Raw genomic sequence first — 15,242 nt, forward strand, 5'->3', positions numbered from 1 at the left:
GAAAACAGGCATAAGTTTAGGGCAGCAAACTTACTCAGTCCACAATAGCAAACAGGACAGGCAGCAAAGAATCACAAAGAGAATAAACAGTCGAAGAGTAATCCACGGGAAGACAAAACCACAGGAAGAAACGCTCAGAGATGTTCACCAGGGCACAACAAAACTTCGAGGATCTTCTTCTTCTTCTGTGGTTTTTATCGGGAGTTTACAAACAAAGTGCATTACCGCCATCTTCTGGATTGAGGTGTGAACTCATTGGGATGTCATTTTAAACATGTTACTAAACAAAAAAATTAAATAAAATAAAAATAAAATAATAAAACCTAAATGCTTTGTTTCTTTCATAAAGTTCATAACATCCTTAATAATTAATTGCGTGCCAGGCAAACTCAATAGGTTTTTTAAACTCACTCTATTTTCCCTCTCTAATTATTTTCCTTTTTCAGAGTATAGGCTACTTTCTACTCATCAAGATGAATCCATAATCCAGTCCGGTGTTTTCCTATTAACAGTTTATTAATCTTGTGTGCCCTATTCTCAACCTTGTAAGCATAGTTTCCTCCTGTCGTCGTATACTGTTCTTTTTAACCATCACTTCTTTCTGGATGCTTTATAAATGTCTTCATTTCTCTTCCTGATCCTATGTATCCTGCCACATTTTATTTATAGAATCTTTAATAATAACTTTAATTAATTCTAATTTGCTAAGTGTAACTTGTATAATTATGTTCTCTGCTTTCAGGGCTTCTTTTGCTAATGTATCCACCCTCAATACCCACATGCGCTGGAACCCAGGTAAACTGTACGTACAGTTTTGGTTGAGTTAATCTAAAATTAATTGATTTATTTCATCTAAAAGATCTTGCTTACATAGAGATTTCCACTCTGAATACTTTATAGGGAGAACATGGAATCTGATCAGATTACTATCATATGCGGTTTAACTTCCTCTAACCCATTGCAGTGCTAAAATAATGGCCATTATTTCAACTGAGAAGACTGAGAGATGATCTGAAGTTGTTTTTTGAATGTTAATGTTGTATTTTGGGATGATTACAGCTGCACCCGTCTTGCCAGTTATTGGATCTTGGACCCATCTGTAAGTACATTTTATTTTTCTAGCACATTTAAACACAGCTCGCGCTGACCAAAGTGCTGTACATAGATAATCAAATAAAATAAATACACTTACAAATCAGTAATTTAAACTAGGATGACATCAAGAGAAAAACAGTTAAAAATAACTGATTGTTTCTGTTTTTCTGCATTTGTTTTTCAGTGAAGTCACATGGAATATTTATTTTCTTCATTGACTTTCTGGGCCGTCAGGTTTCAATCCCTTAGGGAGCCTATGGAGGAGTGACATCATCCAGCTCTCACATTTAATCAAAAATATCTTCATTTGTGTTCCGAAGACAAACGAAGGACTTACGGGGTTGGTACAGCATGGGGGTGAGTAATTAATGACTTAATTTTCATTTTTGGGTGAACTAACCCTTTAAGTAGAAATTTTGGGTGTTTACTTGAGTAATTATTTTTCAGCCGACTTTTTACTTCTACTCCTTACATTTTCACGCAATTATCTGTACTTTCTACTCCTTACATTTTAAAAATAGCCTCGTTACTCCTATTTCATTTCGGCTAGTTTTCATTTCGGCTTGTCATCGTTCAAAAAATGACCAATTACACAAACCTTTAATAGATCTGAGTCCCGCCTCCTGAACATCGCTAAACTGATTGGCTTTGTGTTTTCTTTCTAACTTGTGAGAGGCTGTTACATTTGGCATGCGAAGCGGCAAAACTCATCCGAAGGAATTAGGAAACCTAGATGCGGGTGAGGGAGAAATCAACAGTTTTCTGCTCAAGAATGTGGGGCAAATCGCGTCAAATAATGATTCGGGGACAGCCGTTTTTACCTTTTACAATATAGCGCGCTAGTACTGTAAGACAATCGCGGGATAAGTGGCAAACATAATCGAAAGTGTGTGTGTGTGTGAGAGAGAGAGAGAGAGAGAGAGGAACATGAGAGAGAGAGAGAGAGAGAGAGAGAGAGAGAGAGAGAGAGTGTGTGTGCGCGTGCATGTGTGTGTGAGCGTGTGAGAGAGAGAGAGAGAGAGAGAGAGAGAGAGAGAGAGAGAGAGAGAGAGAGAGAGAGAGAGAGAGAGAGAGAGAGAGAGAGAGTGAGAGTGAGTGTGTGTGTGTGTGTGTGTGTAACCCTACATTATAGAATCAAAATATCCCCATAAAGATGGCAATATCCGAAATCCTTGTCGGTATTTTTTTTTTAACAGCTTATAAATCAGACTAAGTGATGTTTTTTTTTTTAAATGCAGAGAGTTATTTGTGATAGGGTTAGTGTGTGTGTTTGTGGGGGGGTGGGGGGGGGGGGGGGGGGGGTAGAATACACAGTTTGTACAGTATAAAAATCATTATGACTATGCAAAGTCCCCATAAAACATGAAAAAAATAACATTGCTTGGTCTGTTGAAATGAGAGGCCTGTTTGATCAAGTTGAACCCTTGTCATCCCAGTCTCATCAGCTGGACTAAAAGAAGTTTCAGTGCACTTAGGACCCTGAAAACATGTCTCAATGCAATGGTCACAAGTGACACTTGACAGTATTGCTGTGTCGAGTCCAACAGGACAAACTTGACAGTATTGATACAAAACATAAATGCCAACAGTTAATTATTGTTAAAGGGATAGTTCACTTATTTAAAAATTAAATTCTGTCATCATTTACTCACTCTCAAGCTGTTTCAAACCAGATACTTTCTTCTGCTGAACACAAAAGAAGATATTTTGAAGAATGTCAATAACCAAACAGTTGATGGTAGCCCTTGACTTCCATAGTATTTTTTTTTTCCTACAATGGATGTCAATGGCTACAATCAGCTGTTTGGTTATCGACATTCTTCAAAATATTTTCTTTTGTGTTCAGCAGAAGAAAGAAACTGGTTTGATTTAAATGATTTTCGTTTTTGGGTGAACTATATCCCTTTAATGATGAAAGATGCAGACGTGTTTGGCTTCTTCAAAAAGCAAGGAACAAGACAGTATTGCACTATTGCACTATGAACGGAGTAAGGTTAAAGGATTAGTTCACTTTTAAAAAAACTTTTGCTGATAATTTACTCACCCCCATGTCATCCAAGATGTCCATGTCTTTCTTTCTTCAGTCGAAAAGAAATTAATGTTTTTGATGAAAACATTACAGGATTTTTCTCCATATAATGGACTTCAATGGTAGCCAAACGGTTCAAGGTCTAAATGACCGTTTCAGTTCAGCTTCAAAGGGCTTTAAACGACACCAGACGATGAATAAGGGTCTTATCTAGCGAAACGATCGGTCATTTCAAAAATAAATAAAAAAGTTAAAGTGTTATAGGCACAAATGCTCGCCTTGCGAACTCTCCTGTTCTTCTTCTTCTTCTGTTGTTTAAATGGCGGTTGGCAAACCAACTTAAGGTGCATTATCCGCCACCTACTGGATTGGAGTATGGAGCACTACTTGATAGAATACACTTGATTTTGATACACTTGAAAAATTTGAAAACTTTTTCGTGTATTGTATAATTTGTTCCTTCTAATAATTCCTTAAGTGTATAATTTCTTACACCCCTATCCTTTAAAGACTGAATTAATTCAAGCCTTTCTCTACTGTATGCTACACAATCTAGTAATATATGTTCAGTGGTGGAGGAAGTACTGAATCTCAGTACTTAAGTAAAAGTACAAATAACCAGAGACATATTTACTTTAGTAAAAGTAGAAGTACCACAATGACAACCCTACTTAAGTAAAAAGTACCTGATTTTAAATGTACTTTTAGTATTAAAAGTAAAAGTACTTGCATAACAATTTATTCTCTTAATGTCTATATTCTAATGATTAATAAAACAGTTCATTCTAACTCATTCAACCTAATACTATAATGATGTTCAATATGATGGAAAAGCAGTTATATTTTAAGTTTTTGTCACCATTTCTGAACAAGCTTGCAATAGGCAATGTTGTGGTCTTTGTTTATCCTTAGTCACATCAAGACACATACACACAGGAGTTATAACGCCCAGCTTCTTTACTTGCATGTTTTTAACTCAATTCACCACATTGGCCACAAGCCATACAACAGTGGGTCATACCAACTACACGAACTGTATGGGGGTGTGCTGGTCAGAACCATTCACTGCATACTACATCCCCCTTCTTAAGCTTTTAAACAGAGTATTAATCAGACATAAAACAAGAACAGTATGCTGACAATATCACCAGTGTATGAAATAACGTTTGATATGAGCAAGCAATAGTTACACTAATCTAGCATACTTAAGTAAGCACATAATCCTCGAACCGTGCCGGTTGTCTGACGATACGTCCGGCTCTTGTGCATTTCGGTCGCCGCACACTTCTTTCCACATCTTGAGGAGGCTCATTTGGAACAGGATTTGAAACAGTGTCCTTGCTCAAATCAATGTCAGTGTCCAGGGAACAGTCAGGTTGCGAGTCATGTTTGATTGACCTGTCAGGCCTGAGATGACGTCTGTTCCTGCGGTAGACTGTGCCCGCTGGTGTGACAACATCGTATGAACGGGGCTCTTCTCGGGCACTGACAACTGTAGCTGGTTTCCATGTATTTCTGATTCTCATATATACTCTCTGTCCCCCTTTGAAGGCTGGAAGTGGGGCTGCTGTTCTATCATACCATCTTTTTTGCTGTGATTGAAGATGCTGCAGCGCTTCCTGGATGTGTTTAGGTATAGAAGGTTGCAGAACAGCTTTGCTGGCCGGTAAAGTAGAACGTAAGACTCTGCCCATAAGGATCTGGGCTGGGGAGTGCTTGAGACCAGTGACAGGAGTGTTGCGGAGAGTCAATAAAGCGAGGTGAGGGTCAGTGCCAGACTGAGCAGCAGCTTTCAGCATAGATTTAACAGTCTTTACGGCTCGCTCTGCCATGCCGTTGGACTGAGGGAAATTGGGGCTGGAGTGTGTGATGTTGAAACCCCAGTCATGAGCAAATCGAGCCATTTCAGCACTGGCAAAGGGTACATGATCTGCCATCAGGATCTCAGGCACACCATGTCTTGCAAACACTGCTTTGAATTGTGCTATTAGTGAGGCTGACGTTTTGTCTGGCAGCTGTAAGACTTCTGGATATTTCGAAAAATAGTCCACAATCAGAAGGAATGAACGCCCTTGAAAGTCAAAAATGTCAGCAGCTATCTTCTGCCAGGGTCCCTTTGGAACTGGATTGCGAGATAAGTGGCTCCTTTTGATTTTCAGGGCGACTCTCTTGACAGAAACTACAGACTTCTACCATGTGACGTACGGCTTCAGTGAGTCCTGGCCAGTAGAAACATGATCTGGCGTGTGCTAGAGACCGCTGTATACCCTGATGTGCCGCATGAAGTCGTTTCAGCACTTCTTGTCGCAGTGCGCGAGGGATAATGATGCGATCATCTTTCAAGAGTAGCTCATCATCTATGCTAATAGTGTGTCTGACTGGCCAGTAAGCTTGAGCAGCCAGTGGGGCATTTTTCTTTCTGTCCGGCCATCCTCGCTCATGTAGCTGCCGTATCAGTTGAATCTCAGCATCTGACTGTGTGGCTTGTTGGATCATGTGCATGATGTTACCACCAAGTGATTCTCCATTCATTGCATAGATGACTTTCTCTTCGCTCAGGTCTAGACTCTCTGTTGTATCAGACTGAATGTATGCTCTGGACAGCGCGTCGGCGATATGCATCTGGTTGCCTGGAGTGTAAACAATGTGGATGTCATACCTTTGCAGCTGGAGCAGCATTCTTTGAAGGCGTGCTGGTGCTGCACCTATGGGTTTGGAGAATATCGCCTCAAGTGGTTTGTGATCAGATTGAACCCTGACAGGCACACCGTAAACATGCTGGTGGAATTTTCTCAGAGCAAATACTATGGCCAGTAGCTCTTTTTCTATCTGGGCATAGTTCTTTTCAGCCGCAGATAGCGCTCTCGAAGCATATGCAATTGGTTGCTGTTTCTGCATAAGAGCAGCCCCCAAGCCATCTTTTGAGGCATCTGCCTGCACTTCAATAGGCTGCTTTGGGTCAAAATGTCCAAGAACAGGTGCAGTTGCTATGGCTGTTCTGAGTTTTTCAAGTGCTAACTGCTGTTCAGGATGCCATTGCCAGTCTATGTCTTTCCTTAGCAACAGCCTAAGAGGTGCAGTGAGGGTGGCTTCATTGGGAATGTATTGTGACAGGTAGCGTGTCATACCTAGCAGGCGCTGAAGGGCTTTTCTGTCAGTGGGAGGGGGAAATTGCAATATTGCCGAAACCTTCGACTCATCAGGCTTCACTCCCTCAGCGGTGATGACGTGGCCTAGGTAAGTCACCTCATGGACCATATACTGCAATTTGTCTTTGTTGAATTTCACATTTAGACTCAGCGCTCTGTTCATCACTTTCTCTAGGATGACATCATGCTCCGCTTTGGTGGATGCCGCTATGATCATGTCGTCAGCCACCATGAAAACACCTTCAATGTCCCCAAAGCTTTCTGAGTTCAGGCGCTGAAATACCTCACTCGCTGACTTTATACCAAAAGGCATGCGATGGAAACGGTATCTGCCCCACGGCGTGTTGAAAGCACAGAGATCTGCTGACTCCTCATCTAGTTGAATCTGCCAGTAGCCATCCTTCTCATCCAGGATGGTGAACAACTTTTTGCCAGCTAGCTTACTCCGTATGTCCTCCAGAGTGGGAATATTGTAGTGCTGGCGGAGTATGGCTTTGTTTAGGTCTCTGGGATCCAGGCAGACTCTCAGCGCGCCGTTTTTTTTTTCTGTAATGCAGAGACTGCTAACCCATGCAGTAGGTTTAGATACTTTGCTTATGACACCCCTTTTCTCCAAATCATCAAGTGTCTCTTTAAGTCGGTCATGAACTGCATACGGTATCTTCCTGCAGCCGTGTATTACTGGAGGAATGGATGAGCAGGAGCCACTCGAAAAATTGGAAATTTTGGTGGTTTGTCCGCCATTAGCACAGCTGCGGCACACCGGCAATCTTGAGTTTGAACGACGGTACGCACTGTGTAAGAGAGGGGTGTGATCAGCGCGTACACGAGCGTGATTGACACTGCTAAGACATTCCTCCTCGCTCTGATTGGTTGTTTCTGACCGGGAGCGGTGTATTTCTGCAAATGGCAATAGGACCACTGGGAGAAGCCAGAGGAGCTTGATTTTTTTCACAGATTATCTGTTTTATATTCTACTGTCAGGACATAATGACAGTTTTAACAAATGTAAAAAATAATTTTTTTCAAAAGTTACCTACTGCAGCTTTAAGGATGTTATGATCTTTATGAAAGAAACTCAGCTTGCAAATAGGATTTAGGTTTTATTATTTTAATTTAATTTAACTTTATTTTATTTTAGTTTAGTTTAGTAACATAAAATGACATCCCAATAAATTCACACCTCAATCCAGAAGATGGCGGTAATCCACTTTGTTTGCAAACTGCCAATAAAAAACCACAGATGAAGAAGAAGAGCCTCAGTGGGAAGTTTTGGGCCCAGTCCCAATACTCACTTGAGCCCTAAGGCCTTCCTGGAAGTGGACACTTGTTGAAAGTGCACTTAGCGGAGTAAGTGTGCAAGGGCCCGAAGCTGTGAAGAGCAGAATTGGGACAGTTTTGCACACATCACTATCTACGTCACTTCTGTTGTGATCAGGGGAGTAAACACCGTTCATTTGGCTAATGTGTGTGCTGTGCTGCTTATAATAGCTGTCGCATGACACAATCCTTTGAATGAAAAAATGTATATCTTTTTTTACTCTTAGCTCCCAACCTTTCTGTTAATGTTATTAATATTAAATTAGTTTTTGGCTAAGATAAATTGTGATAACTGATAAGATAAATTGTGATTGAGGTTTACCTGAGATTATACTGCCTTACCGTATTCACAGCGATTCGAAACATTTTTAATTATGTTATTATGGAAATTGATATATTAAATTCTTCCCATCCCATACATGAAAAAATACATGACGTGTTGGTGATACATAGGGTATATATTAAAATAGTCTTACACAGGTTATATGAAATAAAATGACACAACCCTGTCTCTTTTTGTTACATTTTAGTTTTATTGATCAATAATAGTCATTATTAAAGTATAAGTAGCCTAAAAAGTATAAGAAGCTATATAAGTCAAGAAATAAAGCAAGTTAAAAGATTCAGTCAAACATAAGTCAATAGGCTAATGTTACAACGTTACCGTTAAATAGCCTAAATATATAAAATTATGAAACTTCCCTTTGCCCTCAGCCAAAATGATTTGCCAGGGAACAAATCATAGATTAATGAAACCAAAGATCGCCCGTTAGATATACACAAGCCGATTTATAGCTCATGTTTAACCACTAGACACAGAGCCCGCGGGAAACGTCAGAATGACTAGCCGAGGTAAGGCTGTTCCAGCTGGGGTACATGAGCACTGAGCTCCCGCTGATCCCTGGAACTCCGAAAACGTCAGATCAAATTTTTAAATAGGCGTTATCTTTATAAATAAACCACAGATTTGAGCTTTAAACAACTATATTCTCGACTGAAAAACTCTTAAAACTACATTTCGTGACACAATAACACTAATATTTTTAAATTTCGCGGCCTTGAAAAACACTTCACCACACCGGCTTCCTTTATCTTCGGAGTTTCCGCTCCCGAACAGCAGCACCATAGCAACCGTTCTCCCCCATTGGTTAGCTGTTCGAAACGTCACAACACTACAAGGATTCTGGGTAATAGCCCACAGCAAAGTGAGGTCTGATGCACACTTGCGAAAAGGGTGCATTAAGTGCCCTTACGATCACCCCTGGAGAACACATTAGAGGATCGGGACACCCTACGGCCTTGCACCCCTTAGCGAGAACGCGCATTTGAGGGGCACAAGGGCGCAAGTGCGGATATTGGGACAGGGCCTTGTTTTGCCCTGGTGAACATCTCTGAGCGTTTTTTCCTGTGGTTTTGTCTTCCCGTGGATTACTCTTGGACTGTTTATTCTCTTCGTGATTGTTTGCTGTCTGTCCTGGACTGTTTTCTACTGTGGACTGATTTATGTAAGTTTGCTGCCTGACTTTATGCCTGTTTTCAGATTACGAGTTGCTTTGTCTCTATGTTGTGTTTGCTGGATAATGACCCTGATTGTACGACCAAGATTACAATAAAGCTGCAAATGGATCCTCCCTTTGCTGAAGCCTCGTTACAAGTGAAGTTTTGAGTTTATATTATGGAAGTGTATTACGGCTGGCTCGCAGACCGCAACAAAAATAGGCCGACAACAAATTCCTTAACAATAAAACTATTTATTGTCAAACCAATCACACATTACTTAAACAATAAAAAAAAAACGACGTCTAGGGAAAGAAACGCGCGTGTGGTTACTAAATAAACAATAGCAGATATTTGAAATAAAGATAAACAAGGGAAGGTTCAAGGGGAAAGGAAAAATGTATACAAAATAAAGAAAAGGGAAAGAGAGGTGGAAGCGAAGCGAAAAAGTCTGTACTCCCAGTCACCCATCTTTATCCTACTCCTGTGGTGAACTGATTAGGGATTGAATCCACCTGTTGCCACAAATAACGTATGCACTGTGTAGTAGACGCCAGCAGGGCAAACAGGCAGGCGTAACACCTCCCCCACAAAAGTATTCCTCTAAGGAATGCAAGAAAATATATAATAATTTCCACCGTTGATCCCAGTCCCCTTGGTTCCTGAGTCCTGTTTCCTGGGCCCTAGAAAACAGGATAGGAAGAGAAGAGAGAAGGGAAAAAGGCGAGACATCAAAACTTACAACTTCATGCTTGGGATAGGGCCCCGGATGTGTTTAATATCCAGAGAAAATGGTTGTAAGAAAAGACTCCATCGCATTATCCTCTGATTTCGATCCTTCATTCGATGTAAGAACACCAAAGGATTATGGTCCATATAAACCACAATTGGACTTGCAGATGACCCCAAATAGACTTCGAAATGTTGGATAGCTAAAACAAGAGCAAGTGCCTCCTTTTCCACAACAGAGTAAACTCGTTGATGGATATTGAATTTTTTGGCAAAATAACAGAATGGATGTTCTACACCATCTTGACTTTTCTGTAGGAGAACAGCTCCGGCTCCAGTGTCGCTAGCATCAACAGCTAAAGAAAAAGGTTGAGAGAAATCTGGTGCAACAAGCACAGGAGCACTAGTTAACAGTGCTTTGGCTCCATCAAATGCCTGTTGAGAACCAGTGGTCCAGTTAAAAGATACTTTGGTACTTATAAGATCGGTCAAGGGTGCAACAATGGAAGCAAAGTTTGGGCAAAACCCACGATAATACCCTGCCATTCCCAGAAACCTACGCAATTCTTTGCGATTTGCAGGCACTGGAAAAACATAAATTGACTCAATCTTAGCTTCAATAGGGCTGACATGTCCATTTCCTACTATTTTACCCAAATAGGTGACGGTAGCTTTCCCAAATTCGCATTTTGCCAAATTTAAAGTTAAAGAGGCCTCAGTCAAACGAACAAACAACTCCTTGATTTGGGCTAGGTGATCCGACCAAGATGAACTGTACAGAACCACATCGTCCAAATAAGCTTCACAGTCAGGTAATCCAGACAACACCTTATTTATGAGGCGTTGGAAGGTGGCTGGAGCATTTCGAACCCCAAACGGCATAACACGGTATTGGAGGAAGTCATCAGGTGTCACAAATGCAGACAGTTCCATTGCTCTAGCAGTTAATGGAACCTGCCAGTATCTTTTAAGAGATCAAATTTGCTCACAAATTTTGCAGACCCCACTCAATCCACACAATCATCTATGCGGGGTAAAGGGTAGCAGTCGGGCTTAGTGACGGAATTAAGCTTACGATAGTCTGTACAAAATCTGTAGGATCCGTCAGGCTTATTTACAAGAAGACAAGGGGAACTCCAGGCACTAAAGCTGGGCTCAGCCAAGTTGTTATCTAATAAGTAAGTCACCTCCTTTTTCAACAAGTCCCGTTTCGTAGGATTTACCCTATACGCATGCTGCTTAATTGGTAAAGCAGAACCCACATCAATGTTGTGTTCAACGACAGTAGTGCAACTGACTCCTGACAGTAGTGCAAAAGACTCCACCAACCGAAGGATGTCCCTTTTCTCAGGCTGAGATAGATGGGGTAAATGATGAACCAATCTTGGATACAATTCAGAGTTATTCAATTGTCCTTCAATAACCCCTCGAGAAGGACAGTGAACGCAATCATCCCCCAAGCAATTCAAGGAGGAACTTTCTGAAGAGGAAGTCCCCCCCTCCCTTAGATGTGAAGAATCATCTAGCACAGTGGTCACTAACCCCACAGAAGACGTAGAAGGAGAGTAAGGCTTTAAGAGATTTATATGACAAACCTGTACCCCCTTGCGTCGTTCTGGGGTTTCCAAAAGATCATTCTGCCCAGGAAGGCATTTGAGGACCCGATAAGGACCTGCAAAACGGACGTGAAAAGGGGTTTCTTACAAGGGGCAACAAAGCTAATACTTGGTCTCCAACCTGAAATTTCCGAGCGACTGCTCGTTTGTTAAACAATATCTCCATCTTACACTGTGACTTCCCCAGTTTCCTCTGAGCAATTGCTCGAGCCTCATACAGCCGATATCGAAAACCACTCACAAAGTCCAAAATGTTTTTGGAAGGTTCAGAAGGGATCCAGTTGTCAGCTAAAACTGCAGTGGGACCACGAACTCCATGACCCAATACCAAATCATTTGGACTAAATCCAATGCTCTCTTGAGTTACCTCTCTAACTCCCATAAGCAACCAAGGCAGCCCCTCCTCCCAATCAGACCCAAGCTCGACACAGTATGACCGTAACAATGACTTCAGGGTCTGATGAAACCTTTCAAGGGCCCCTTGACTCTGAGAGTGATAGGCACTGGAAATGTTATGACTGATTTTCAATTGTTGTAAAGCCTTAGCAAACTGGCGGCTCATGAAGTTAGAGCCCTGGTCAGACTGGATAACCCTAGGAATGCCGAATGTCGACATAAAGGCAGTTAAATCTTTGAGAATATATTTTGTAGTGATGGATCTTACTGGATACGCAGCTTGATACCGGGTAGACAGACACATAACTGTGAGCAGATATAAATGACCAGTTTTTGATCTAGGTAATGGACCTACGCAATCAACTAGCAAATACTCAAATGGTTTTGATATAGCTGGAATAGGTTGGAGAGGAGCCACAGGGATTTTCTGGTTTGGCTTGCCAGTGAGTTGGCACACATGACAAGTTCTAATAAACTTTGCCACGTCTCTTTTTAAACCAGGCCAAAAGAACTTGCGTTGCAATCGATCATACGTTTTCCTCACCCCCATATGTCCAGCCAGTCTATCATGTGCTAACCCGACCACAGACTGCCTGAATTTAAGAGGGACTACCAGCTTAACATAAACCTTAGTAATGGGTTCAGAGTTACTGACCCATCGTCTAAGCAACATCCCATCTTTTAGGAAGTAGCAAGAGGGTAGCTGAGTCTCAATATCCCCCTTGATACAAACCATTGAGAACAAAGGTTTCAACATTACATCAGCTAACTGTTCTTGAATCAGGTCCTCTCTAGAAACATGAAAAATAGAGGATAACAAATCCTCTGACACTGTCTTCTCCCCAGAGGCCAATGACTCAGAAAAGAAAACAGATGAATCTGAAATAATGTTATCTGCCAAGGTCATATGAAGTGGTTCCCCATCAATTGTCCCACCACCAACCTGATTTGACGGCACAAAACTAAATCCCTCTACATCATCCTCAGAATGAATGGGTAACTGTTTCTCCATTGTTACCTCACTGTCAGGATGTAAATAAACTTCACCTTCACACAGTCGGTCAGCTTTAAGTTGTCTTCCTCTGGCTCGGGTGACAGCACAGGAAGGAAACACGTGGGGAAATTTCTGACCACACTCATCAGGAACATCTGCAGACATAGGTGAGGAGACTACAACAGTAGATGGTACAGGTTTTGATGTTCCCCAGACATTTCCCTGAGCAAGATCGTTCCCCAAGATAAAAGAAACCCCTGGCACAGGAAGGGAAGACGGCACTCCAACAATCACATCTCCATTTACAAGATCAGAGGCAAGATGTACCCTGTGTAAGGGAACTTTTAAGAAGGTCATTTCTATCCCCCTAATTCAGTGGTTCCCAAACCTGTCCTGGCGACCCACCAACACTGCACGTTTTCTTTGTTAGGGAGACAAAGAAAATGTGCAGTGTTGGTGTGTCGCCAGGACAGGTTTGGGAACCACTGCCCTAATTAATACATCCCTCCCGGTCGCAGTCTGACCTGAGAGTGGAAGAGCACCCTCTAGCAAAAACGATTGAGAAGCTCCGGTGTCTCTCAGGATCTTCAAAGAAACTTTTCGCTCTTGTCCTGGCAAAGACACAATGCCGTTAGTAATAATTGGAGCATACTCTGCATAATTATCTCCAACATCTACCTGTTGTGAGATCCCATTCTAACCTCAGAATTCTGTTGGTGAACATGAACCTCTAATGGTTCAAGTCCAACCAATCCAACTGGCTTAACAGACTTTTTTAAAGCGTTACATTCAGAGATTATATGTCCCACTTTGTGACCTTAAAAGCAGATCACCTTACCCTTCTTATCTGATGAAAAATTCTGACTCACTGGGGGCACACTTAAAACAGCGTTTGATGTACGCACTGGAGGTGTCCACCGATTTCTAAATAACTTCCTACTCTGATCGCTTGAACCTCTATCAGAAAAAGAAATTCTGTGAGTCAGAACAAATTCATCAGCCAACACAGCTGCATTAGCTAATGTAAGAGCCTTCTGCTCATTCAAATAAGTAGACACCGACCCTGGTACGCAGTTTTTAAATTCTTCCACAAGAATTAACTCCCTTAACTGGTTCAAGGTTTCTACTTTCTGAGACTGACACCACCTTCTAAACGCAATCTCTTTTTCCCGAGCGAATTCAACATATGTTTGTTTTTCAGTCTTTTTGTACCCACGAAATCGTTGGCGATAAGCCTCTGGTACTAACTCATATGCTCTCAAAATGGCTACTTTTACTTGTTTAAAATCTACACTCTCTTCTTCAGAAAGAGAAGAAAACACCTCCTGAGCCTTCCGAGTCAGAACACACTGCAGAAGTAAAGTCCAGACTTCCTCCAGCCATTTTAGGGAAGACGCAACCCTTTCAAAATGGGCAAAATACTTATCCACATCACGTTCACAAAATGGAGGAACCATCTTAATGTTTCGACCAACATCAAATTCAAAGGAAGAATGCACAACCTGAACGGATTTTGAAGCTTCAGCTTTTTTTGCTTCCAGTTCAAGTTCTAGCTTCCTTATCTCATACTGTCTATGGTCACGTTCGCTCTCACGTACATATTCTAACTTTTTCAGCTCAAATTGTGTATGCTCACGCTCCTGTTCAAGCTCTAATTTTTTTAAACTGAAGACGTTTTCCCCATTCCCTATCTTCTAATGCTTGAGTGGCTTCAAATGACAGTCTCTCAGTTTCAAACTGTGTTTGTTTCTCTATAGACATTACATCTCTCTCCAGTGGAAACACTACTTTCCCAAGACTAGTAGCTTCATCTCCTACAACCAGAATTCCTTTTGCTGTCAACTGGCTTTTAATAGCCCCTAACAAATCCTCCTTGCGCTTCTTATCATTGCTAGTCAAGATGATCGCTTGACTCTCTGCGATTTCTAAAAGTTGTTCTTTGGTGCACCTATCTAGAAACTTCTCAAAGTTCTACATTCAATCCCTGAATGGAAGTCATCTTGAACTAGCTTAAAATGTACACAATGAAGATTAGTTAATAAATTGACCACAATGAATCCAAATAATTCCTATATAAATTGGCAACTTATATAACCACACGCGAAAACATGCTCTCTTTGTAATCAAATTAAACAAATCAGGGAGAAATATAATACTCACCAGGATTTCCATCGGCTTTTCATCTCCGATATGTCTGCCCATTAAACTAACTATCCTAGCTAGTCTTCAAAGGACTGCCGGGCTCGAGGCGACTTGAAACGCTGAACCTCGTAACAACCGTTCTCAAAATGAGTTCAGCTGCGCGAGAAGTGTACCCCCCACCCAGGATTTCCTTCCGAAAACTCCAAATAAAATACAAAACAAAAATCAACAAAACAACAAACAAGTGTTCCGATGGAAGGACCACTCCACGCAGC

The 15,242-nt window shown here is 41.4% G+C and overlaps 1 long non-coding RNA gene across 1 annotated transcript in view; it reads left to right on the forward strand.

Annotated features, from left to right (window-relative positions):
- Positions 1-8,981: 8,981 nt before the first annotated feature.
- The window catches only part of LOC130097341 (uncharacterized), a 40,549-nt gene continuing 34,288 nt past the window's right edge, over positions 8,982-15,242 (forward strand). Inside the window, exon 1 of the long non-coding RNA XR_008808292.1 lies at positions 8,982-9,098. This is a non-coding gene — a long non-coding RNA (uncharacterized LOC130097341). The remainder of the gene's footprint in view (positions 9,099-15,242) is intronic.

Source organism: Rhinichthys klamathensis, unplaced genomic scaffold (genome assembly GCF_029890125.1).
Source record: "Rhinichthys klamathensis goyatoka isolate OS25496 unplaced genomic scaffold, OSU_Roscu_1.1 h1tg000216l_1, whole genome shotgun sequence".
Lineage (NCBI taxonomy): Eukaryota > Metazoa > Chordata > Actinopteri > Cypriniformes > Leuciscidae > Rhinichthys > Rhinichthys klamathensis.